Source organism: Mauremys reevesii, linkage group 1, assembly GCF_016161935.1.
Source record: "Mauremys reevesii isolate NIE-2019 linkage group 1, ASM1616193v1, whole genome shotgun sequence".
Classification (NCBI taxonomy): domain Eukaryota; kingdom Metazoa; phylum Chordata; order Testudines; family Geoemydidae; genus Mauremys; species Mauremys reevesii.
In genome coordinates, this window is record NC_052623.1 from 324,733,625 (window position 1) to 324,758,220 (window position 24,596).

Below are 24,596 nucleotides of genomic sequence, written 5' to 3' on the forward strand. Positions count from 1 at the left end.
TGAAACAGGTCAATATTAAAACAACAAGAGTGTTAATATGCAACCACTAAGAACAACATGGTGAACGATAAGCAACACAGGTTGATAAAAAAAAACAATTATGCCAGATAAACCTGTTAGCCGCCCTTTGACAAAATTACATGTTCACTAAACAAAGACTGGGAATGCAGTGGAATTAATTTATCCAGAGACTTTATACCAAAAGCTTTCAATCCAGCCCCACCTGGAAAGGAAAACACGAAAGTTGGAAAGTTACCATAAGATTATATTAAAAGATAGTGACTAGGGCTCCATTCCTGGAATCAGATCTATGTAGGCAGAGATTTACACACTCAGAGTCCTACTGAAGTTGACAGGGCTCTGCATAGGCACAGATATCTGCAAGAGTGGATCAATTTGCAGGATTAGTACTTTAGTTCCCAAAAGTTGGTCTTGAGACCTAAAGGAACAGATCCTGTGCTAAGCCTCACAGCATGGACTGGGGGGGGGGGGGGGACGAGTTGGGAAGCAGCTAAAGAGGGTCTAAGTATCAGAGAGGTAGCCGTGTTAATCTGTATCCACAAAAAAAAGAGGAGTCTGCTGGCACCTTAAAGACTAACAGCCCTTAAAGAGGGTCTGACACTAAATTAATCCTCCAGGAGAGAAGTAAAGTACATACTGATCCATTCTGTAAATTATATCAATGTAGGAGTGGCACCTTTGCTTGGGGGCGGGAGGAAGAAGTGACCATGTGGCCAGTGTGAACCCGATCTAAGATGACTAAGAGTGAATAAGAATAGCCCAGGGCCCCGCTAGGCAGGCACTGAGCTTTGCAGAGCTGTGATTGCTGTGTCCAGCTTCGTAACGCATGCTGGGGTGTGGGCTTAAGGAGTAATGGGGAATTCCCTGCCCAGCGCACTGCATCTAGGTGTAAGTGTGTAACATGCAGTCTGAGATGGAAAGTGTGTGCTCAACAAGACACACCCCCCCGCCCCCATTTGTGTGCGCACAAGCTGAGATGGAAAGTGCGTTCTGGACTCTCATACACGAACATACAATTTACAAACGAGACTCTAGACATCAGGTCTAAATAATTGTTTTGAGGTGGACACTGGATTTTAGAGGAAAGAACATCCATGGCTAGCATCAGCAATAATCTGAACACCATCTCCACTCCTCCCTTCTTTGAGGGTCCCCAGTCCTGCAGTTGGTATTCAGACAAAACTGCCCTTGGTTTTAAGAGAGACGTGTCTGTAAAGTCCGCAGAATTTGGCTGTCATCTATTCCAATTCAGTTTTTAATATTAACTTTACATTTTTTAACAAAATCTTGAAAATATTTCAATATTTACATGTTTTGGATCTTTATGACTTTTTTTAAAAATTGCACATTGTAATAGAGTAGCAAACTTCCTTATTGAACACCAGCTCCATTATAGTAGATGTTAGCTGTTTTAAAAACATAGTGTGCATGTGCAATAGATTTCCAAAATTGTGAAAGTATTAAAGGTATGCAAGTTAAATTATGAAAGGGTCCTGTTTTAAAGGTTTTTTTTAAAAGTTAGGAGTGTGCATTTCCTGCTGGATTATGATGCACCTGGAAAAATGCACTGAGATTGGGGAGGAGGATAGCTCAGTGGTTTAAGCATTGGCCTGCTAAACCCAGGGTTCTGAGTTCAATCCTTGAGGGGGCCACTTAGGGATCTGGGGCAAAACCAGTACTTGGTCCTGCTAGTGAAGGCAGGGGGCTGGACTCAATGATCTTTCAAGGTCCCTTCCAGTTCTAGGAGATTGGAGATATACCTATTAGATCACTGCATGTGTCATCGAGCAAACAGTTCTGTTGGTTTCTTGCTTGAGCTCGTCATGCAGCAGGAGGCTTCTGGGTACACATCTGGCTCTGTTGATTTGTTTCCTTATTTCCTCATGCGAGTATCGTAATTTTGAGAATGCTTGCTGAAGATCTTGTAGGTGTTGGTCTCTGTCTGAGGGGTTGGAGCAAATGCAGTTGTAGTCAACTACAAAAGCAGTTTCTCCTCCCTTGGTGTTCACACCTCAACTGCTAGAAGAGGGCCTCATCCTCCCTGATTGAACTAACCTCGTTATCTCCAGACTGATTCTTGCTTGCATATATACACACACCTGCCTCTGGAAATTTCCACTACATGCATCCGACAAAGTGGGTATTCACCCACGAAAGCTCATGCTCCAATACATCTGTTAGGCCTGGTCTACACTGGGGCAGGCGGGTCGATCTAAGGTACGCAACTTCAGCTACGTGAATAGCGTAGCTGAAGTCGAAGTACCTTAGCTCGAATTACTTACCCGTCCTCACGGCGCGGGATCGACGTCCGCAGCTCCCCCGTCGACTCCGCTACCACCACTCGCTCCGGTGGAGTTCCGGAGTCGACGGGAGCATGTTCAGGGTTCGATATATCGCGTCTAGATGAGACGCGATATATCGAACTCCGAGAAATCGATTGCTACCCGCCGATCCGGGTACCCTTAGTCTATAAGGTGCCACAGGACTCTCTGCTGCTTTTTCAAATTTGATTCACTTAACAGTGACAAACTGGAACAACAGGGGAACGATCTTGTGATTAAGCACTGGGCTAAGACTCCAGATATCTGGATTAAATTCCCAGTGCTGCCACATGATCTTGTGGAAATCTTAGTGTGTCTGCACCTCAGTTCCTCATACTTAAAACAGAGATAATATGTTTCTCTCACTCTCTTGTCTATTCAGATTATGTAAGCTCTTTAGGGCAAGGATGTCTTGCAATAAGTTTCTACAGTGCCTAACACAACAAGGTCCTGTTTTTGGCGTGGGTCTCTAGGCACTACTGAAATACTTATTGGAATAAAAAAAAAATGATATGTTTGGTCATTTAAAAATATTCTAGATTTGGGACCTGAAGGGAAACAACTTATTTTAGGAGGGACTAGGATAGTGGAAAATTCTAATCTCTACATCAGGGTACACAGAAAATCATTACTAGCTGTTTGAATTGCAACAGAAAAGAAAAAGAGCATCCATTTCTGCCCTCAAACTGCTGAGAATCAATATCAATGAAGTTACACTGGTAAAAAAACCTATGTAAGTGAGCAGAAACAGGCCCAGAGTGTTGTGCAGTGTCTCTACCAGGATAGGGGACAGAATGTTGGACTCAGATGGTACGTGGAGATTCTGTGACAGTTGGACACAGGCTGTTGGGAAAGACAAGGCAGCATCTGAAGTGCAGTGATAGCAGCTGATCCCCACCCCCACTCCATCCCCTTCCCTGGGAAGGCAGGAAACCAGAACAGGCAGGAACGAGAGTACAATACAGACCAGGGTAAAGCACGAGGAGGAAAGTGAAAATGAACTGTGGAAAATGATGGAACAACATAAGAAACCCACAGACCTAGGCAGACAGAGCAGAGTGGAAGGACTGAGGAACCCAGCTACAAAGGTATGTGAGCTCCTAACTGTTCTCTGACTTTCGATGGAGGGCTCTGATTTATCAGAGGCAATTCATCTCTCCCCGCATAACTAAAATATCTAGGTGCCTGGTCCGAGACTGAGATCAAGTCAATAATTCATTCTGGTCAGGGGTAACAGGTGCGAAGATGTGAGTATGCAGCCACAACTATCACCATCTGGGTTATTTAGCCTAGTAACAAATGCAGTGGGTTGACTTTTCCAGCTGTATCTTCAGCTATAGAAACTATGCTACAATGTGATAATTAGCAATACAATTACTTACAGTATAAATCACAAAATAATTTTACTGTGTGTAAACAGGAACCATTTTGTTTATATTAAAAATTAGAGTAGGTCTGTTGATTTCAAGTTACATTTTTGTTCTTCAACAATCTCTTGGGTACCCAGCCTCCCTCTACCTGCCTCTATCACACAAAAATAATGTAATAAGATGACACCAATAGAAAGCTCATAAATGACTGTTTCAGTTAAAAGGACACAGTCAAGCTGAAATATAGCCAGCCTTACAAAATACATCAAAAGTGGATTCAAGTCAACATGACCCAACTCCAACTTCCCCAGGCTAATTTGTGATTTTACAAATTGCCTTCTCCCTTCTTAACCTTGTTGCTTCAGCCTTCATCGGGTCCACAGAGGCCACTGCCAGATGCTCTTTCCCTGTACCCTTTCCAAGGGCATAATGAAACAACCCTCCACCCCACCCAGGATCCCAGCGCTTCTCGCTTGCATAGGTATTAGCCCCTCACACAGGCACACCCTAACACCTGATTCTTCCTGGTTCTGCCCAAGCATTCTGGGTTCAAATCTGGAATCAGCAGCAACTCTGCTACCATATTACTTTTAATACATTTCCTGAAACGTGAAAAAGAGCCCACCTTAGAACGCAGAGAAGATGTGCTAGTGTACAAGGCAAGAAGTGAAACGGACCAGCAATTAAATAATGAAAAGACTATACAAATCACTGTCAAGAACTAAAGGGAAAAAATTCATGACCAAAAGAAATTTCAGATCCAAGTATGAGTCCTAAGGTGAAGAAGTCCCTTTACAAACTTTACTCAAAGACATTTTGTAATTTAAACTAAAAGCATTCTAAGGAATGCGGTCCTATTTTAAATTTAAAGAATGGATCAAGTCCTTATCTGCATAATAACAGAGCCTGTTTACTTACACTAGCCCTCCACTCACTATGCAGCATCTTCATAAATGGAGATTTTATTCCTCAAATATTACACATGTTCTAGCTCTGGGTATGAAACTAAGAAGAGAAACAATAGATTATATTGTGCCCACATGGGTAGTATGTTTGGCGAAAGTTTAGCTCTAAAGCCCATATTAAGGCGCCTGATTCTCAAAACTGCAAAGCATCCAAAGTTGCCAAATACCTCCATGATGGATGTTGGTTGCTCAGCATTATTGAAAATCAAGAGGGTGCCTAAATAATGACTAAGAAGCCAAACTTTAGGCTATTTTGGAAAATGTTGGCATTCATTCGGTGTTTTTTCATAAATCACTTGAAAATTACTAGACATTTATATTCCTGTAGCACCTACATGCTTCAACCAAGCTGGAGCTCCATTGTGCTAGGCACCACACAAATATAAACAATCCCTACCCCAAGGATTGCAGTCTAAAAGTAGTTCTTGCTTTGCACGTTTTGAGGGTAATCATTATTAATTTTGCAAGTTCTAACCCAGCAATACAGTTCATTTTAGCCTGAAAGACAACACCCTAATACAAAAATCATTAAATATATATTAACTTTAAGTTACAGTTGCTCTGCTAAATTTAAATAAATAAAAAGATAAACTTTACAATTCCAAAAATCTAATGGACCCAAAAAAGAAAATTATTACAAGCGTACACAATATAGAGTGTTAATACGGACTTAAATTTGTCATTTGTGAAAGTAATATTGTAATAACATGGAGTTTTGTGTAATAACTGAGTGAGATTTTCAGAAATTCTCAAGGCTGGCCTAATTCTGCTTCCACTGAATTCAATGGGAGATTGGCTCAGAGACATTTAGATCATTTGATTATTTAGACAAGTTTTCCATGTCAGGTTATACAATTTTATTAACATTAGACAATGTGACTATGAAAAGTCATTTGTTGAATATTAGGGTTTCTTTTTCAACAGAAAAACTGCTATTTAGGTTTCATTTGTTCATAGAATTTTTTTAGCACTGGACATCAAAGCTGCTGTTAAAGTCTAGTGCTATAAGCTCTTGGGGGGGGGATGAGGGGATCAGCAACAAAAGGACTGGAATAGGAGAACAATATGGTGGAGAATGAAAAGGTGAGTGATAGCAAGGTAAAAAGGGATCAGAGATATCAGGGAAAGAGAAAAACAGATGAGACAAAAAAAGAAAAGAAAAACATTTATTCCACTACAAACTGCATTTTGTTGGTTGAAAATACCAGGTCAACTTTTAGAAAAGCCACCTGAGATTCAGAGCACAGCTCCTTTCTGATCTTGTTTCTCCCCCATCATCCCTTAAGACAGCATAACACTGCACCTCACACAACCCTCGCCCCAAACAGAGACACTCATTAGCCAGGTTGCAGAGCCCTCCTCTTTCCCTACCTCATGACACCCAGTCTGCTCTGCTCCTCTACTGTACTTGCGCCATGGAAAGACCTAAACATGTCAGTGATCTGGTATGCACAGTGGGCATAGAGAGTGCAGCTGAGAAATGAAGAAGCATGGTGGGGGACACACATCCCTCTTAACCCTGCTCCAATCTATATCTATATCTAGGGAAAATAACATTCAAAATTTTTCAATGTAAGAATAATTGTTTTTCTGAAACAAGGAATAAAATGACATGTGATTCAAGATAGTGGAGGCATAAGGTGAGGGGGAGAGACTGGCTGGGCAGCTGGTGGATCTGGATGTTGTATCTAGTCAGTTTCGCTGTTTCTCTTCCTGAAAATATCCTTATAAATATTAACAGTAGTAGAAAAACACAAATTTTAAAGGATTTTTTAAAATTTAAAATACATCATTTAAAGGATGCTCTAGCCAAAATTGGATTTTAAGTTACTCGATTTTTTAAAATTCAAGTTGAAAGATCAACTATGAAACTGCTAAGATCCTTTCATTATGTGTCAGTTTTCTTTCCTACTAATGAGAATCAGCTCCCAGGAAGGTCTGTTTTAATCCCCAAGGGCCACCCAGAACCTTTGATTTCTACATATAATTCCCACTGACATCAATATGAGCTGGATTTTGATGGACTGAATACAATGAAGTATCTTTAGATAGATTTATTTACAGCTTGTGGAGATTTTTCATTATTTTATTACAGTAGTACCTCAGAGTTACGAACACCAGAGTTACAAACTGACCAGTCAACCACACACCTCATTTGGAACCAATAATACACAATCAGGCAGCAGCAGAGACCCAAAAAAGGGTAAATACAGTACAGTACTGTGTTAAATGTAAACTACTAAAAATAAAGGGACAGTTTAAAAAAAGATTTGACAACGTAAAGAAACATTTCATTCGAATTAAGATGGCTAAAAGCAGCATTTTTCTTCAGCATAGTAAATGTTCAAAGCTGTATTAAGTCAACGTTCAGCTGTAAACTTTTGAAAGAACAACTATAATGTCTTGTTCAGACTTACAACAACCTCTATTCCTGAGGTGTTCGTAACTCTGAGGTTCTACTGTATGTTACATTTTTTCTAGAGAGACAAGGTACTATATTTACACAAAGCCTTTGTTGGCTGGAACTGAAAGCCTGCTTGTGCATATGGAGGTGAATTAATAAAATAGATACATGTATTGAGGCAGAGGGTCCCTGAAAAAGCAGTATTTATATTCTATGAGGCAATGAGTACTAAATCAAAATCTTCCATATTAATTTTGCTGCTAAGTTTGACTATTCTTTTACAGTTAGCTCTGTTAAGAGTTCTGAATAGTTATATATAACTACCAAAAGTTACCATAAATTACAAATGATTCTTCAAACAAACCTCTAGTTCAGGAGTAGGCAACCTATGGCACGGGTGCCGAAGGCAGCACACAAGCTGATTTTCAGTGGCACTCACACTGCCCAGGTCCTGGCCACCAAACCCGGGGGCTCCGCATTTTAATTTAATTTTAAATGAAGCTTCTTAAACATTTTTAAAGCCTTATTTACTTTATATACAACAATAGTTTAGTTATATATTATAGACTTATAGAAAGAGACCTTCTAAAAACATTAAAATTTTTACTGGCACGCGAAACCTTAAATTCGAGTGAATCAATGAAGACTCGGCACACCACTTCTGAAAGGTTGCCGACCCCTAGTGTAGTTCATCTCTATTCTAGGCTTTCCTCAGAATTCAAATATTTCCAAACCCCTGGGTTTTTTTCTGTTAACAGGGTTTAACAGAGCTGGTCTTTTCCTGGGTTCACTCCTAACATCTTTCTCCAGTTCTCTTCTGCTGCAACTAACAATGGACCATGACAAATGTGCTAGCTTGGAAACTTTCTATAAGTCTTTAAAAAAACAAAAACAAAAAAAATAATCTTTGGAAATGTTTTACCTTGCCTATCATGGGAACAACTGTGACCAGATCATCCAATGAAATTTAAACTTGAGGACCCAAAATAATGTACGATGTGCTTATAATTCTAAGTAAACTGTACATTCACTACAGGCACCCGAACCTTCCACTGTGCCATAAGGCCCATACACCATTTTAGAACAACAAGTTTCCTCTCTAACTTCAGTAACGAGCCCACTCCTAGACCCTACTATGATAGTTTTACAGGAGGCTTTTTCTGCCCACTTGTCAGCAGTCAGCCAGCTCTTCAGCGTACAACTACTCTAGGCTCCATGCCAGGAGTCGCTGATCCTAGTCTCAGTTGCATGCACATTTTGCTCGCCTTCTGCTGCTTAGCAAGACTGCAGCAGAAAGAGGCAGTTGTTACCAAGAGGGCCAGCAAGGGAAAAGGTGGTGGTTCCCACCATGGCAGCATTTGGTACAAGAAGGAATTCTGACACAAACTCTCGTCTCCTCCCTGGCATACCAAGGCCCCAGTCTCCTCCTCCCCAAGGAGCTGGTCATAAAAGATAACTGTCCTATTGATGCAGGCATGGGTAAGTAAAATTTTGCTCAAAAAGGTGAAACTGAAATAGGAGAGGAATTTAATTTATGTGGAAAAAAAATAATTTTAATATTTTGCATACTCAAAGTGCTTCACAAACTTTAATCCACACAACACTCCCTGTAACATAGATAAGTATTATCAAAGTGTCATCTGTGGCTCAGTGGTTAAGGTTACATTGAGGGTGGTTTGTGTGTGTTTGGTTTTTTAAATGCAAAGTAGTTTAAATGGCTTCACAGAGTTTGAAAATTAGTGTTTTCCCTAAGGAAAATTATACCATTTATTCTTTATATCACTTACAGGTCTAATTTCCTAGAAAAGTGGAGTAAATCCTTTTAACAAACCTAATGTTTTTGGGGTGTGAGGAAGAGGAACTGAACAAAATAAATGGAACAAAGGAGAGGAGCAGAGACAAAAGAGGAAAGGCACTTTGTTCCCTCCCTCTAACCCTCCAACCCCAACAGCAAAGACACTCCTGAAGCTGTGGCTAACATAACATGTAGCTCCTTGAAAGCTGCCCTTTTATCCCTACTTCCTCAGTGCATGTACAGGGTAGCCGCTCACCTGCCAAACTTTTTCTTCTACTTTCTACTTAACTGTGAGAACACATGCAACAGCCACTAGCATATTCTCATTCCCCCCTCCTGGGATTGTCTGTAGCCTTCTAAAGAGTGGAGGAATATGGGGGGGGGAGACAGACAAAAATAATAAAGATAGAAGGCAAAAAGAAAAAGGCATCCGAAAAAAATGTAGATGACTGTATCTATACCAGGGATTGGCAACCTTTGGCATCCTGGTGGGCCAAGCCAGGCTAGGCATCCTGGCGGGCCACGCCAGTATGTTTACCTGCTGCATCCGCAGGTTCAGACGATCGTGGCTCCCACTGGCCGTGGTTCGCCGTCCCAGGCCAATTGGGGCTGCAGAAAGCAACGCGGGCTGAGGGATGTACTGGCCACCACTTCCCGCCGTCCCCATTGGCCTGGAGCGGCAAACTGGCCAGTGGGAGCCATGATCGGCTGAACCTGCAGACGCGGCAGGTAAATAAACCGGCCCGCCTTACCAGGGTGCTTACCCCAGGGCGCTGTGTGCCAAAGGTTGCCGATCCCTGATCTATAGCAGTGCATGATGGGAGAGACCAGAGGGTATGCTAATCCCCTAATTAATCACCAGAAGGGCTCCAACAAGATTAGGAGAGCCACTAGTTTCGGTGGTGCTCTAAAAATTAGAAGTGACATTTTAAAATTTCAGGGCACGTGTCAAATATTGCTAGATCCCTCTAACTTGCAACCCGACTTGCTTTAACAATTCATACTAAACAGATATACAAACAAAATCTAGTGAATAAGCTAGATGTTTTAATTTTTTTTAATTGTTTCTATTTAGACTAAAGGCTAATGAATAAAACATCTCTAACATTTTACACCAGAACTATGAGATTTCAAACTTTAGACATCAGCCCTTTTGAGAAACAGAAAAGAACGTACTTGCTAGCAAAACTAAAAGGTCTGCAGAAGCAGGATCTCTGCTCCTATGAAACTTGCAGTTCCATACCGCAGGCAGCTTGCCAAGTAGCACATCATCTCAGTTGCACAGGAGTTAAGCCTCACTGACAAACCCAACTCTGAGGGTATGTCTACACAGCAGTTTAACACTCATGGCTGGCCCAGGTCAGCTGACTTGGGCTCATGGGGCATGGCCTGCTGGGCTGTAAAACTGCTGTGTAGATGTTTCGGCTCCGGGTCCCACAGCAATTTCCCCACAGCCTAAGCCCTGAGAGCCCAAGACAGCTGACATGGGCCAGCCGCAGCCATGCCCATGGGTCTTTTATTCCTCAGTAGACATACCTTTAGGGTATGTCTACATTGCAAAGTAAGTACAGGGTTAGAAGAACTTCAGTTAGCAGACCCTGGGTGTGTTAACCCTAGGGCTTAAGGGTCTACACATTTGTAACCCCAGGCTAGGAACCGCTGAACCCTGAGTCCCAATCTGGTACTCCAGCATCTACACTGTATTATGTGAGCCCAAGTCCAACCATGCATATCCCAGACTTTCTAGCGCCCCTCCATAATGCAGCTGCTCTAGCCCTTTGTTCATAGTGCAGTATGGAAAAACCTGACCGTCCTCAAAACTTGACTGTCCAGAGGACAAAACATTGGCCTGTGGGATTCTTTTGATGGACTCCCGGAACATGAGTCCAGTGAGGTTCCATCTACACTGCAAAGCAATATTGAACCCTGAGTCCCAGCTTGACTCAGGTTAGAACTCCTAAACCCTGTGGGGTCCTGGGACCTTAAATCTGGGCCCTGGGACAGCATAATGTATGTGTAGATGTAAGGAGGGTTAGGGACGGAGCCTAAATTCAAACCCTGGGCTTACACTGCAGTGTAGACATATCCTAAATTACTCTCATGGTGCTCTTGTGCACACTGGGAGCAGAGTCACTCTATGCAATCCCATGCACCAGCACACAATGACCTGTGCACAATATGCTTTGTGCTGAGGTCTACTTTGGTGCAATACATGTAATATGTATGAAAATTTAGCAACTTCATATGTACTCTTAATATACTATACAATATTTCTTAATACCTAGACAAATGACTTTTACTGCAATTTGATACAATAAATTTAACCCCTATATGAAAACAATTATAGCCAAACATGAAGTAGTAAGAAACTGATTGGTTAAACATTTACACAGGGATTCTATTTTCTTTATATTTCATACTCCCCAACATGTTAAATTTCACCTTACACACTCCCATAAAAACCTTCTAACTAACAGGACACATTCAGCTCTAATATAGGCATATATTCTCTTTTATAGTGCCCCAAAGCATGCTCAAAGTTACACATAAGCCCTATCCCAGACAGCTTACAATCTAAAGTTAAAATACAATGAATGAGCATGACAAAGAATGGGGAGTGAAATGTATGAATCTGTAAGGGGAATGAAATATTCATATACATTTCCATACTACTTAATGTCTAGTGTTAACTGCTTATAAGATTACATTATCTACTGCAGCAACCTTAGTTTGCAGTCAATAGTTATTTTACCTAGGATTATCCTCAAGAATTATTTCTTGAATTACAGCTGAAACATGATGCTCACTTACAGTAGAGCTAAAGTGGATATTTTCATATTTTCAATTAATGCTTTTAACCTTGAGAGCTACATTAGAAAATTGCTTTAGGAACATCTATAAAAAGCTGCAGTATTTGACATTATATAATGAAATGATGTGAAGTAGGTACTAAAATTCACTCTGATGTGCACATTACATTTCAGTTTTAAATACCTGCAACAAATATATATTTTAATAATATTTAAAATTACGTATTACCATATACTGGAGAAAGCAATATTGTCTATTTTCATAAAGTCCCTTTAGAGGATGCCAGAGTTGAACAGGAAGGCCACTACAGAGAGAAACTGCTCTTTTCATCCCTATTCCTATAATTCTGTCTTAGACAGCCATGTTAGTTTATTTCTCCGTAACTGAGGCTACGTCTACACTACCACGATAAGTCAACCTATGTTACGCAACTCCAGCTATGTGAATAATGTAGCTGGAGTCAACGTATCTTCGGTTGAGTTACCACGGGGTCTACACCACAGGGAGTCAACGGGAGAAACTATCCCATTGACTTACCTTACTCTTCTCATCAGGGGTAGAGTACAGGGGTTGATTGGAGAGCGATCTGCTGTCGATTTGGCGGGTCTTCACTAGATCCGCTAAATCGACCACCGCTGGATCGATCTCAGAGCGTCGATCCCACCTGTAGTGTAGAATAGCCTAAGCTCTACATAAGGAAAAGATCCCAAGGCAGAACTAGTACACAACAGGACCTCTCAGGCTTACCACAGACATATGACCTAAAAGAACTGTCATCTTACTGTCTCTTCGAACTTTTGGTAAGTCTTGAGAAAATATGTGAAGTTTAAGTAAGCCTATCAATGTTTCCAGACTCAACATTTTACCTACCTTAAATATTTCATCCATCTGTTGTCATTGTCCATATGATCGAATGAATGCATCCATTTTAAAAATTAAGTTAAATTGGATTTATGAAAGAAAAAAAATAACACATTCTAAAACCCTACACAAGAATAAATAGTGTTTATTGTCAAGCTACATTAATATAATATGAACAGCTCTTCCCCACTATATTTGTGCCTTTTTTTTTTTTAAACAGGCAATAAAGTGTATTCTGCTCTTCTGATGACCTGTGCTTGCTGATCAGAGTGAATATGCAGAGGGAAACCTTAGGCTTAGCACTTGTCCTTTCACAGGATAAAGATCTAAAAACCATTAGATATTTTGGCAAGCAAGGGTGTTGATTTCAAAAGCTCCTAAGGGATTTAAAATCACAAATGAGACACTTGCTTCTCAATTCTATAAGCACTTATGCAATTCCCCCCCCCCCCTAAATTATTAATTGCTGCACAAATTAAGTCACTTTCACGATAACGGATTCAAGTCCCTCTGTAACAGCTGGCCTTGCTCTAAATGAAGAAAGAAGAGGTACAAACTGGAAAAAAAGAGAGTTGTCCAACAGTTTATTGACAGAGACTTACATATCTGCTCCACTGTGTTCCATTGGCTTCATTTCAGGTTCAATACATGCTATCCAAAATTGATGCTGAGGAGTCTACCTGAGAGGGGGGAAAAAAGCATTTTTTATTTTAAACATAAGAAATTTTCAGTGTTGTCAACTATCACAATTTTGTCCCAAGTCCTGCTGTATTTTGAGTTTTTTTGGTTTTTTTTTTTTTTTTTTTGCTTTAAGTCCCAGGTCCTGGGGTCATAACCACATGAGATTCTCAGCTTTCAACTGATAAATTTCCAGCCTCAGTTGGGGACAAAAGCTGGACAATTTGAACTCTATGAACCCTGTAAAGACAAATAATATGCCCAACACTATAATCTTTAGAACATTCATGGTTTTAACCCAAACTCATGATTTTTGGAACCTGACACTATTATTGGGTGCTTGGGGTTGGCAATACTGATTTCTCCCTCAAAATGAGGTCAAGGCATGCCACCCACTTCTCCCCACACACAGGACTTGCATCACATTGGAAACAGTTCACTCAAAAGAGCCTATCAATATATTACATTACAGACAGAAGATCTACCTGACAGCAAGTTATTCCTTCCCTCCATAAATTGATTATGCTGCTTCAGTGCTTCTAGCCCAACAGAATCTTGTATTAATCAACATGACCTACAGCACATGATCACCATACACTGAATAACTCATATATAACATGTTCTATACACTGTATTTGTTCCACCAAAAACAGGTATTAATTAACTAACAAGTAGGAATCAAAGAATAATTACAGTGGGCCTGAAATCAGTCCCTCAGAACAGAAAATACACAGGAGCTAGTGAGAGTCTGGAGGAGGAAAATGCTGAAGTTCACTTTAAATATATATATATATATTTTAAAGAATTGACTCTTCTGGTGAGAGGAGCTGGGCTGGAGACCTGCAGATTTTAAAGGCTGTGCCCCTCTAGCCCCACATATCTTCAGCCAGTGACAGAAACTATCCTGTAGGGTCATCTACTCCTCACAGCCTCCCCTACATCTGAAACTACAACTCAAGCAGAAGGCATCATACCACTGACATATCCCCTAAGGCTGCTCAGGAACTCCAAACTGTATTCTCTCTTCATTCACATTTCCAGGCAAAAATCCTTGGATTCTGCCGTGGATGGTAGACAGTTTGGCACTTTCCCTCCCTTCCTCCACTTCATGGTTCTCCAAGAATCCACATGGGGTAAGGAGCAGTCAGAACAGTGTGTGCGAGTGCAGAGGGGAAGAGATGGGGGACAGGTGGGATAATTCAGCCCAGCAGAATTACAATAATCAATACTACTCTGCAAAAATAGTGAGTTATATCTTTAAAATAATTTATTATAAACTCCAACACCAACATATTGAGAAAGTGAGCAGAGGAGGGTCAAGGGAATCAGCATGAAATACTGAAATTGAAAGTTGAGAGAGTTAAGCACCCTATGGGCACATTCCCATTCTCTATCCCAGAGGAGGGAAAACTTTTTGGCCCAAGGGCCACACTGGGGTTGCAAAACTGTATGGAGGGCAGCATAGAGAAGGCTGTGCCTCCCCAAACAGCCTGGTCCCCACCCCCTATCCACCCTCTCCCACTTCCTGCCCCCCCCAGAACCAACAACCCATCCAACCCCCTACCCCACAACCTGTCCCCTAACCGCCCCCTCCCGGGACCCCCACCCCTAACCACCCCCAGGACCCCACCCTCTATCCAACCCCCCTGCCCCCATCCACACCCTGCCCTTTGACAGGCCCCCTGGGACCCTACACCTATCCAACCCCCCATTCCCCATCCCCTGCCCCCTATCCACACCCCTGCCCCCCTGACAGGGCCCCCCAGGACTACCAAGCTTATCCAACCCCGTCCCTGACCACCCCACAGAACCTCCGCCCAATCCAACAATCCCCTGTCCCCCAGAATCCCCTGCCACTAGCCCCCTTACCATGCCGCTCAGAGCAGCATGCCTGGCAGCCGCGCCACCCTGATGGAGCCAGACACACTGCTCAGCAGGAGCGTGCAACACCGCTGCCCAGAGCGCTGCCCACGTGGTGGCGTGGCAACGGCTAGCCTCCCGGCTAGGAGCTCAAGGGCCAGGCAGGATGGTTCCGCTGGCCAGATGTGGCCCGTGGGCCATAGTTTGCCCACCACTGCTCTATCCCATAGTATCTCACCATCTACAGAGCAGTTACTAGTATCTGAAATATTCACAAGGAAAAACAAAACTATTTGAATTTGAACGTTTTCTGCATTATATTACAAATTCAAAAAAGAACACTTGAGAATTATCACTAAGACACAAACCTTAAAATGTAAAACCACGTCCATTTTCCAGTGAAAAGAGGCCAATAATCAAGCACAGACTTGATCTGTTGCTTATAAAAAGACATAATTTATACAAAGATGGCTTTTGTATTAATAAGTCAAAATCTGTGCTTTCAACGCAAAGGTAGACCTTTATTCAACCCAGCAAATAAAGTGAAATATTAGGGGGGCTGAAATTAACACACAAATGAATTTTGCACAGCTCTAGTAAAAGCAGACATTTCACTGTCTGGAAAAGCTATAGTTTATTTTGACAAAATGCAATGAGCTTCTAGTCAGCTATAAAAATGAATTAATAACTAAGTTTGAACAGAATAATCAATCCTCATTCAGCCCTGCATCACTACTTAAATTGTTACTTTAAAAAAAAAAGAAAATGTTATCATACAATTTTACAGAATGGATTGTTTCCTAGCTTAATAAAAACGGTAGTAATATTGTAACGTTTATTGTGCCAACTTCCACTGGAAACTAATACATTATGAATCTCAGAAGATCAACGTATTTTAAAAACACCACGGTTTTAAGTTTTCAAGAGTTCAAGACAAATTATGATATTTTTAAATTAAATATGGTATAAATAAAAAGAAGAATGCCAAGATTATGTTTCTGCTTATGTCACTTTAGCATGGCATGGCCATAACATAATAAATTGTCCAATACTGAAGTAGTGCATTACAAAGATACTATCACATAGCTTAAGTCAAAAGTCTATCTAACTTTTAATTAGTTGTAACCTGGTGGCACCTTTATGTTCTAATTTATTTTAAAACCTCCAACTTTAAAACCCACATAAATAGCTTTTTGAGTCATCAAAATCAGCATGCATTCCACCTGTTAGTTCAGCAGCTGAAATTAACACATTCTCACAATTGTGCACATTTCTACTGACACTAATGATGCTGGTGCAAATGCAGGAACAAAGAGCCACAGTGGCACAGAAAGCAGGGCAATTTTGCCAAACAGAAAAGGACACATTTGTTAGGGAAAATTTATTTCCAAACTTCTACAAAGGTGAACAGTTAAGATAGATGAGTTTAAACATATAAAGCAGTTTTCACTAGTCTACGTCAGTACTAACAATATTCTTGAAATATCTCTACTTAAAGAAATATTGATACTACAAAGTTATCTCTTACCCATCACCAAGGTATCTGATCTACTGGGTGAAGGTCTATGGTTTCTGATATGCAGATCAGACTTAATGATTATAATAATACCCTTCTATCTAAAAAGATCTAATATTTACAGTTCTTTGGTTGCCTCAATTATGATGTGAATGTAATTGTTTAAGTAAAGAAAGTCTCCTTTATTTCCCTTCAATCTACTCTGCAGTTGAGAATTTCTAATTATGAAAGAAAACCTCAAAATCAGATTTTCCCCTACATGGAAATTATTTGGTCTGGGAATGGAAATGATGAGTTTTCCCCCCGACCTTTGCGGACTTACCCTGGCATTTTTGTGTTGACTGTGATGAGGGGCATAAAGCAGTATGGTGTTCAGGGAGAGAAGACAGAACATTTTACAGAGAACTCATGTCCCTCAGTCCCAACCCCTCCCTTTACCCAGAAACAGATTCCCAAAGGTAGTCTTCAGTTAGGTCATGGAAAAATGAGAGAGATTAACACATGCCTGCTGGGGGACTGCGGCAAGAGGATCGGCTATTTCCCAACAATCTAAGCATTTGTATGGGTTTTTCTGTAGTATCTAGTTAGGAAAATCTGGTTGGAGGATCCCATGCATTACAACATCAATCCACCCTTAGAGACAATTTGGAATTTTTTTTTATTTTATTTTTTTAAATAAAGTGGGCTTCTCAGATTCTCTCATTCTCTATAGGCGACCCTGACATTTTATTTTTTGTTTTAATTTTATAAATACCAGCAGTGTTAACTCTGGTCTTTTCTTTTTTTTCCCCCTGGAGGACTGTATGCCTCAGATATACATTACTATTTGTACTGGAGTATTGCCTACTGAGCCTAATCACGGTCCAGAGCCCCATTATGCTAGCCACCGTACAGACAAGTAACAAGAATATACTTCCTACCCCATAGAGCTTGCAATCTCAATTTATGACAAGATTGAACAGGTGGGTGGGGAAGGAAAAAAAAACAGGTCTGGAGAGGGTGGAGAACAAGGTAACAGTAAAACAAGTAGGTTCTGCAAAGTAGACAGTCTCAGTAAAAGCATTTTTATATATTTAGCTCTCACACTAATTGAAGATGTTGAGTCTAAAAGTCTTCCTTCATCCAAAGTGTCAGCATTGAAGTTAAACAGGTTTTATTAAAAACAGTAAATTTTAAACAATGTGATTAAAAACTTTCCCCTCTGAACTCTTCAGCTTACAGTCCTTTGTGAGGCCAAAATTTCATATATTGTCCACTCAATTTAGGTTTTGCTTACATTAAGCAATTTACACAGAAAAACTCCCACTGTTCCTAACATCTATTTGGCCACAGGGGTGTCAGCAATATTGGAAACCCTAATGCAGATGGTTCTGACTCTGATACTATGTCAATTAGACTTGCTCCCTCCAGGATAGTCATGAATAGTCTTCCAACCCAGACAGGACTCCTATCTCTAACTTAAAATCAAATGGGGGAGGGAGGGGAGATTTTTCAGGATTTTTTTATCCACCAAAGAAGCAACAAATAAAAAGATATATAAACTCTATTTTTTTCTCTGCATCCACCTTTAAAATTCTACATTTCCATCATAACATCCCTCCTCCACCCCCAGACTAACAGATTTATTTAGGCATAAGCTTTCATGGGTAAAAAAGATCACTTCTTCAGGTGCAGACTCTCCCTCACACACATCCTGCAAATTATAGGTCACTGTTAAAGAAAAAGTAAGGGACTGTGTCCCCTTTTCCATTTTTTAAACAATGCATATGTAAAGCCTAAAAAGTTTGTTTCAATAGGGGTTGAAATGATATCTTCATTAAAGATTTGGTAAACATATCCCTTCAGTTAAGGCATGATAGGTAAAGGTAAAGACCTTTGAGGTCCCCAAGAAGTCCTGTAGCAAAACCAGGAAAGACCACATTTGACATTCCTGCTATTTCTAATAGATAAATAAGATAGGAGGAGGGGAGAAAATCAGGCCTTTTTATGCATCATAATCTAGCAAGAAATGCACACGCCTAACTTTTAAAAAAACATTTACAGGTTATCATTAATGCCAACAGGACCCTTTCATAATTTAACTTGCATATCTTTAATATTTTCACAATTTTGGTCATCTATTGCTCATGCACGCTATGTTTTTCAAAATAGCGAACATCTATTATAATAGAACTGGTGAGCAACAAGGAAGTTTGCTAGTCTATTACAATGTGCTATTTTAAAAAGTATCAGAGGGGGTAGCCGTGTTAGTCTGGATCTGTAAAAGCAGCAAAGAGTCCTGTGGCATCTTATAGACTAACAGACGTATTGGAGCATGAGCTTTCGTGGGTGAAAACCCACTTCGTCGGATGCATTTTAAAAAAAGTCAAAGATCCAAAACATGTAAATATTGAAATCTTTTCAAGATTTTGTTTAAAAATGTAAAGTTAATATTAAAAACTGAATTGGAATAGATGACAGCCAAATTCTGCAGACTTTACAGACACGTCTCTCTCAAAACCAAGGGCAGTTTTGTCTGAATACCAACTGCAGGACTGGGGACCCTCAAAGGAGGGAGGAGTGGAGATGGTGTTCAGATTATTGCTGATGTTAGCAATGGATGTTCTTTCCTCTCAAATCCAGTGTGCATCTCAAACCAATTATTTAGACCTGATGTCTAGAGTCTCGTTTGTAAATTGTATGTTCGTGTATGAGAGTCCAGAACGCACTTTCCATCTCAGCTTGTGCGCACACAAATGGGGGCGGGGGGGTGTGTCTTGTTGAGCACACACTTTCCATCTCAGACTGCATGTTATACACATTTACACCTAGATGCAGTGCGCTGGGCAGGGAGTTCCCCATTACTCCTTAAGCCCACACCCCAGCATGCGTTACGAAGCTGGACGCAGCAATCACAGCTCTGCAAAGCTCAGTGCCTGCCTAGCGGGGCCCTGGGCTATTCTTATTCCTTCTTAGCCATCTTAGATCGGGTTCACACCGGCCACATGGTCACTTCTTCCTCCCGCCCCCAAGCGAAGGGCCCGGTTCCTCCCGCGGCCTCTGGGCGCAGTCCCGGGAGGGGGGTTCGGGCTGGCCTGGCGCTGTACGGGGCGGATAGCGACGGACGGAGACAATGCGAGTCGCGCGCTGCCATGCATGCGAAGCGGGCCCCGGGCCTCCAGGGAGGGCTGGCCGGGAGCCCTCCACCCAGCCTGGCAGATACCGCGGAGGGAGCGCAGCAGCTCCCCGGGCAGGTCAGACCCGCGCCCCCCACACCGGGGTTGGGGAGAGCCCCGCCCAGGGGAGCGGTGCCGGGCACCCCCACCCCAGCGGAGCCCCCTCTCGGGGCCTCAGAGACAATGGAGCGAGCGAGCACCAGGGGCCTAGTCCCCCGCTTCCTGTGCCTCGCCACCGCACGCCCCTTCCCCGGCCTGGCGGCGCTGCCCTGTGGGCGCTCCCGGCCGGAACCCGGCGGCGGGGAGCCCCGGGAGCCAGCGGCTCGGGCACCCGGGAACTGGCGCCGCTGAGGCAGAGCCAGCCAGTGGTGGGGGCAGTAGGAGCCCGGGGAGCGGGAGCGGGAGAACCGGATCGCCCCGCTCCAGCCCCCGCCCTGCGCCACAGCGCGACCACTCACCTCGCCAGTCAGCCGCCGCGGAAGCGGGAGGCCACCAGTGACCGCCGCCCGGCCGGGCCCGAAGGAGTTAAAGGGAAGGGTCGGGCAGGACCGTCCCATTCATTAGTCGGGCGCTTTGTCTCCAGCTGCCGCCGCCGCGACGCTGATCGGCTCCCCCGGCTCGGCCGCCACAGCGCACACCGCGCAGGCGCCACGGGCGGGGGCGGGGCCGGGGCACGCAGCGGCACGGAACGGCACCACGTACGGCGCGTAACGTGCCGGCGTACGGGCAAAGCGATGCAAAATGGCCGTCTCAGGCGCCTCTGGGTCCGGCTGCAGAGTGAGCGCGCATGGGACGTTGGGGCTCTGCACGTAGCCGCGCCCTCTTCCTTAGCAGAGGAGGGCGGTGAGTGAGAAGAGGTCCCTGGCTGGCAGCGACTGGCGCTGACCACAGGGCGGCCCCGTCCCTACGGGGTTTCCTGGGCTGTGGCGGGTGTCTGCCGGGGCTAGCCTAGGTGGGGCTCCCGTTGACTGCGCTGAAAGGGGAGGACTCCCCCCGCTTCATGCAAGCGTAGAGGTTACTAAAGGGCGACACCCGGCCGGGGCAGCGTCGGGGAACTTCGCTGGGCGCGGGGTCTCGTCCCCAAACGGCACCTGGCATAGGGAGCGCTCACAGGTGTTTTATCACGAGAGCTTTAAACCCAGTCCCTAGTACGGCAACCACTGTGAAGAGCTCCATGTATAGCTTAGGGTCTAATCGCCGGTATGTTCATCACTTAGTCTAGCCAAAGCCCTGTGTTCATGGTCAGATCCCAAATAGCGCTCTCTCCCATCCCAAGCAGAGCGTCACCATATATATTCATCTCCAAATATGTATATTATCCAACATAGTTATGGTTTCACTATTCATTTACGAGAATGGTCACACTACACTTTTCACTTACATTGAATATGATCTAATCGTGGGTTTTGGGATCTAATCCCCAGTGTGCCAAATAGTGGCATAAGAATTATTTTTCACCATATTTTGGGGGTAAAATACCTAATAAATCTAGCTCTAATTTGGGAGAGTTCTTTGTTCAGACTTCAGGGGGTAGCCGTGTTAGTCCGGTTCTGTAGAAGCAGCAAAGAATCCTGTGGCACCTTATAGACTAACAGATGTTTTGCAGCATGAACTTTCGTGGGTGAATACCCACTTCTTCAGATGCAAGTAGTGGAAATTTCCAGGGGCAGGTATATATAAGCAAGCAAGAAGCAAGCTAGAGATAACGAGGTTAGATCAATCAGGGAGGATGAGGCCCTGTTCTAGCAGTTGAGGTGTGAAAACCAAGGGAGGAGAAACTGGTTCTGTAATTGGCAAGCCATTCACAGTCTTTGTTTAATCCTGAGCTGATGGTGTCAAATTTGCAGATGAACTGGAGCTCAGCAGTTTCTCTTTGAAGTCTGGTCCTAAAGTTTTTTTGCTGCAGGATGGCCACCAGATCTTAAGGTGGCCATCCTGCCATCCCGTCACCAATGAGGCCCAGAAAAAGATCATCCTCATTGACGTCTCCTTTGAAAACAGGACCCCGGCTGTTCGCGAAGCCCGAGCTCATAAGCTGGAAAAGTACGCTACCCTGGCCAACACCCTGAGAGCAGTGGCATAGCCAGGTTCAAAGAGCCGGGGGAGTGAACACAGAAAAAAAGGAGACATCCGCTGCGAAGCAGCAAAGAAAAAAAAAGAAAATCCCAAGTCTTGCTGAAGAACCCGCCGCGCCGAATTACTCACCACCAAATTGCCACCGAAGACCCGGAGCTGCCTGTGGGAAACCCATGCTGGAGCTACAAGGTAGCAAGCGCCCCCCAGCGGGCACAGGGAGTAGCATCACCCAGCCACCACAAAGCGAGGACTGGGGGAGCAGGAGCTGCCGACACAAGATGCACACAGCGGAGCCCAAAGTGAGTGCCGCCGAAGACCCGGACGTGCTGGGAAGTGCCGAGTGAGTGCTCAGGGGAGCGGCCGCTCCCCCTACTGCCCCCCACCCCAGCTACGCTACTGCCTGAGAGCAAAGGGCTACGAGGTGCAGATGGATGCCCTGATCGTCAGAGCCCTGGGTGCCTGGGACCCCTGCAACAAGCGTGTGATGTGGACCTGCGGGATTGGTCGACGCTACGCACAGCTCCTGTGGCGCCTCATGGTCTCAGACACCATCCAATGGTCCAGGGACATCTACACCAAACACATCACCAATAGTACCAGGAGGCATGAGCCGGAGAGACATCGTGCATCGACTACGAGAAAGGGACCAAGAGACTTTGTATGTTGGACCATATGAACTGGAACCATAAATGCACTGAACATTGACTCTCCCTATTCAAGGGGGAGGGATAGCTCAGTGGTTTGAGCATTGGCCTGCTAAACCGGGGTTGTGAGTTCAATCCTTGAGGGGGCCATGGAGGGATCTGAGGCAAAATCAGTACTTGGTCCTGCTAGTGAAGGCAGGGGGCTGGACTCAATGACCTTTCAGGGTCCCTTCAAGTTCTATGAAATAGGTATATATCATATTATTTATTTTAATCCATCCTCATCATCGTATCCACTCATTATACTCCACACCTGAACATAACCATTATATGATCCACATACCCTCATATCTAAATGTCTGTACTTTGACCCATTAACCTTTTACCCCCAACTGGGGATATTGCAGATATGTATTCCTTAAACCATCCGATCTTAAACCAAACTTTGCACCCCTTGATAATCTGTACGTTATTCCCTGATAACCAGAAACGTCTACACTTAAACTCAGTACCATTCACTTTTTTAAAACATCATCTTAATAAAAATTTTAGACTTGCCCAGAGTGTCACAGATAAATAGGAGGTCAAACAGTTTAGCATAACTAGTTAGCACATAATCAAAGGGACCATTCAAGGTGACGTGCCCTATTAACACACCCATAGTCATAGTACCAGGAGGAGGGTTAGTGGGTTACAGATTGTTGTAATAAGCTATGAATCCATGATTTTGAGTGTCTAGCAAAATCATGAGCTGCTAGGCGCTAAGCACTTCTGAAAATCAGAAAAATTATATTTTTCAAAATATGGCCAGGATCTTAAGGGTTCATAATATAGCTGTGATTTGGATGCCAAATCTCCTTATCATAATCATGAAAAGTAGTGGAATACCTTAGGAATGGCTATTAGGCAGCTGGAGTGCAAGGACAGTCCAATAGGTAGTACTGTCCACATTTAATTTGTGTTATTCAGTAGGATGGACAGTTATAGGTACAGAGGCCTGTTGTGTCAATACAGCAGTCATTTTGTCCTTAGGTATTCATTACTTATTTCCGTTTGAAACTGTCTGCCCACCTTTTGCATTCTCTCATTCAAGAAAATGTCCTGCATAATTTCTATGTCATCCTGCCTGAATTTGTCCTGTGTCTCATATTTTTCACCTTGAATACATTCCAAGTCCCTTTCCATGTGTGGGCTGATGTGTTGATGCAACAGTGCCACCCCTGGTCTCGCAGAGTATTGCACCAGAGTTCACTCTGGCGGGGAGGTCAGTCAGCTCCTTTTTGCTGAGTTCCACTAGGGTGTGTGGATTTCCTCCTTATTCCTGGTGAGGTCAGCTGGTCCTGGTGCCCAGGGGATTTGGAATCACAGAATTATAGGGAGGGACCTCAACAGGTCATCTAGTCTAGTCCCCTGCACTCATGGCAGAACTAGAAGTATGTCTACGCTGGCAGAGTTACACCGCCGCCAGTTACAGCGCCTCTCAGAAAGTGCTGAAGGGAAACCGCTGTTGTGTCATCATACTATCAGCTACCTGTGCAATAGCATGTTCACACTTGCAGCAGTATTCAAAGTGGTGCACTCTGGGCAGCTAGCTCACAGAGCGTCTCTTCCTCTTTTGCCGCAAAGAGTTGTGGGAAGGCAGAGGAGTCGGGGGGCATCCTGGGTCCTGTCCCAATATCCCGTGATGCATTGCTTCACATCCCAGTCATCCCTGTGCTTCTGTCCACATTTTTGCACCATCTTTCAGTGGTTTGTGTACTGTGCGCGCTCTGCTCTGCCTCTTTGGTCTGCAGGAATGGATCCCGCACTGTTGACCAATATGCTGCTCGCTCTCACTAACATGTCACGAGTGGCAGTGGAGTTATTCCTGAAACTACAAAGGCAAGAGCAGTTCAACATTGATCTCACCATGCATAGTAGCTACAACATAAGATTGCTTGTGGCATTCACAGATGTGGTGAGCACAGTGGAACGCTGCTTTTGGGCTTGGGAAACAAGCACTGAGTGGTGGGATCACATTGTGATGCACGTCTGGGATGATGAGCAGTGGTTGCAGAACTTTCGGATAAGGAAAGCCACATTAATGGGACTGTGTGATGAGCTCGCCCCAGCCCTGGGT

General features: G+C 43.4%; 2 protein-coding genes across 2 annotated transcripts in view; one reads left to right on the forward strand and one right to left on the reverse strand.

Annotated features, from left to right (window-relative positions):
• The window catches only part of ZBED4 (zinc finger BED-type containing 4), a 29,409-nt gene extending 8,984 nt beyond the window's left edge, over positions 1 to 20,425 (reverse strand). Inside the window, exons 1-2 of the mRNA XM_039514053.1 lie at positions 20,216 to 20,425; positions 13,151 to 13,228 (exon numbers count right to left, since the gene is read on the reverse strand). The gene's annotated coding sequence lies outside the window, so the exon portion shown is untranslated. The remainder of the gene's footprint in view (positions 1 to 13,150; positions 13,229 to 20,215) is intronic.
• BRD1 (bromodomain containing 1) overlaps positions 3,158 to 24,596 on the forward strand; it is a 151,308-nt gene continuing 129,869 nt past the window's right edge. Inside the window, exon 1 of the mRNA XM_039513980.1 lies at positions 3,158 to 3,430. The gene's annotated coding sequence lies outside the window, so the exon portion shown is untranslated. The remainder of the gene's footprint in view (positions 3,431 to 24,596) is intronic.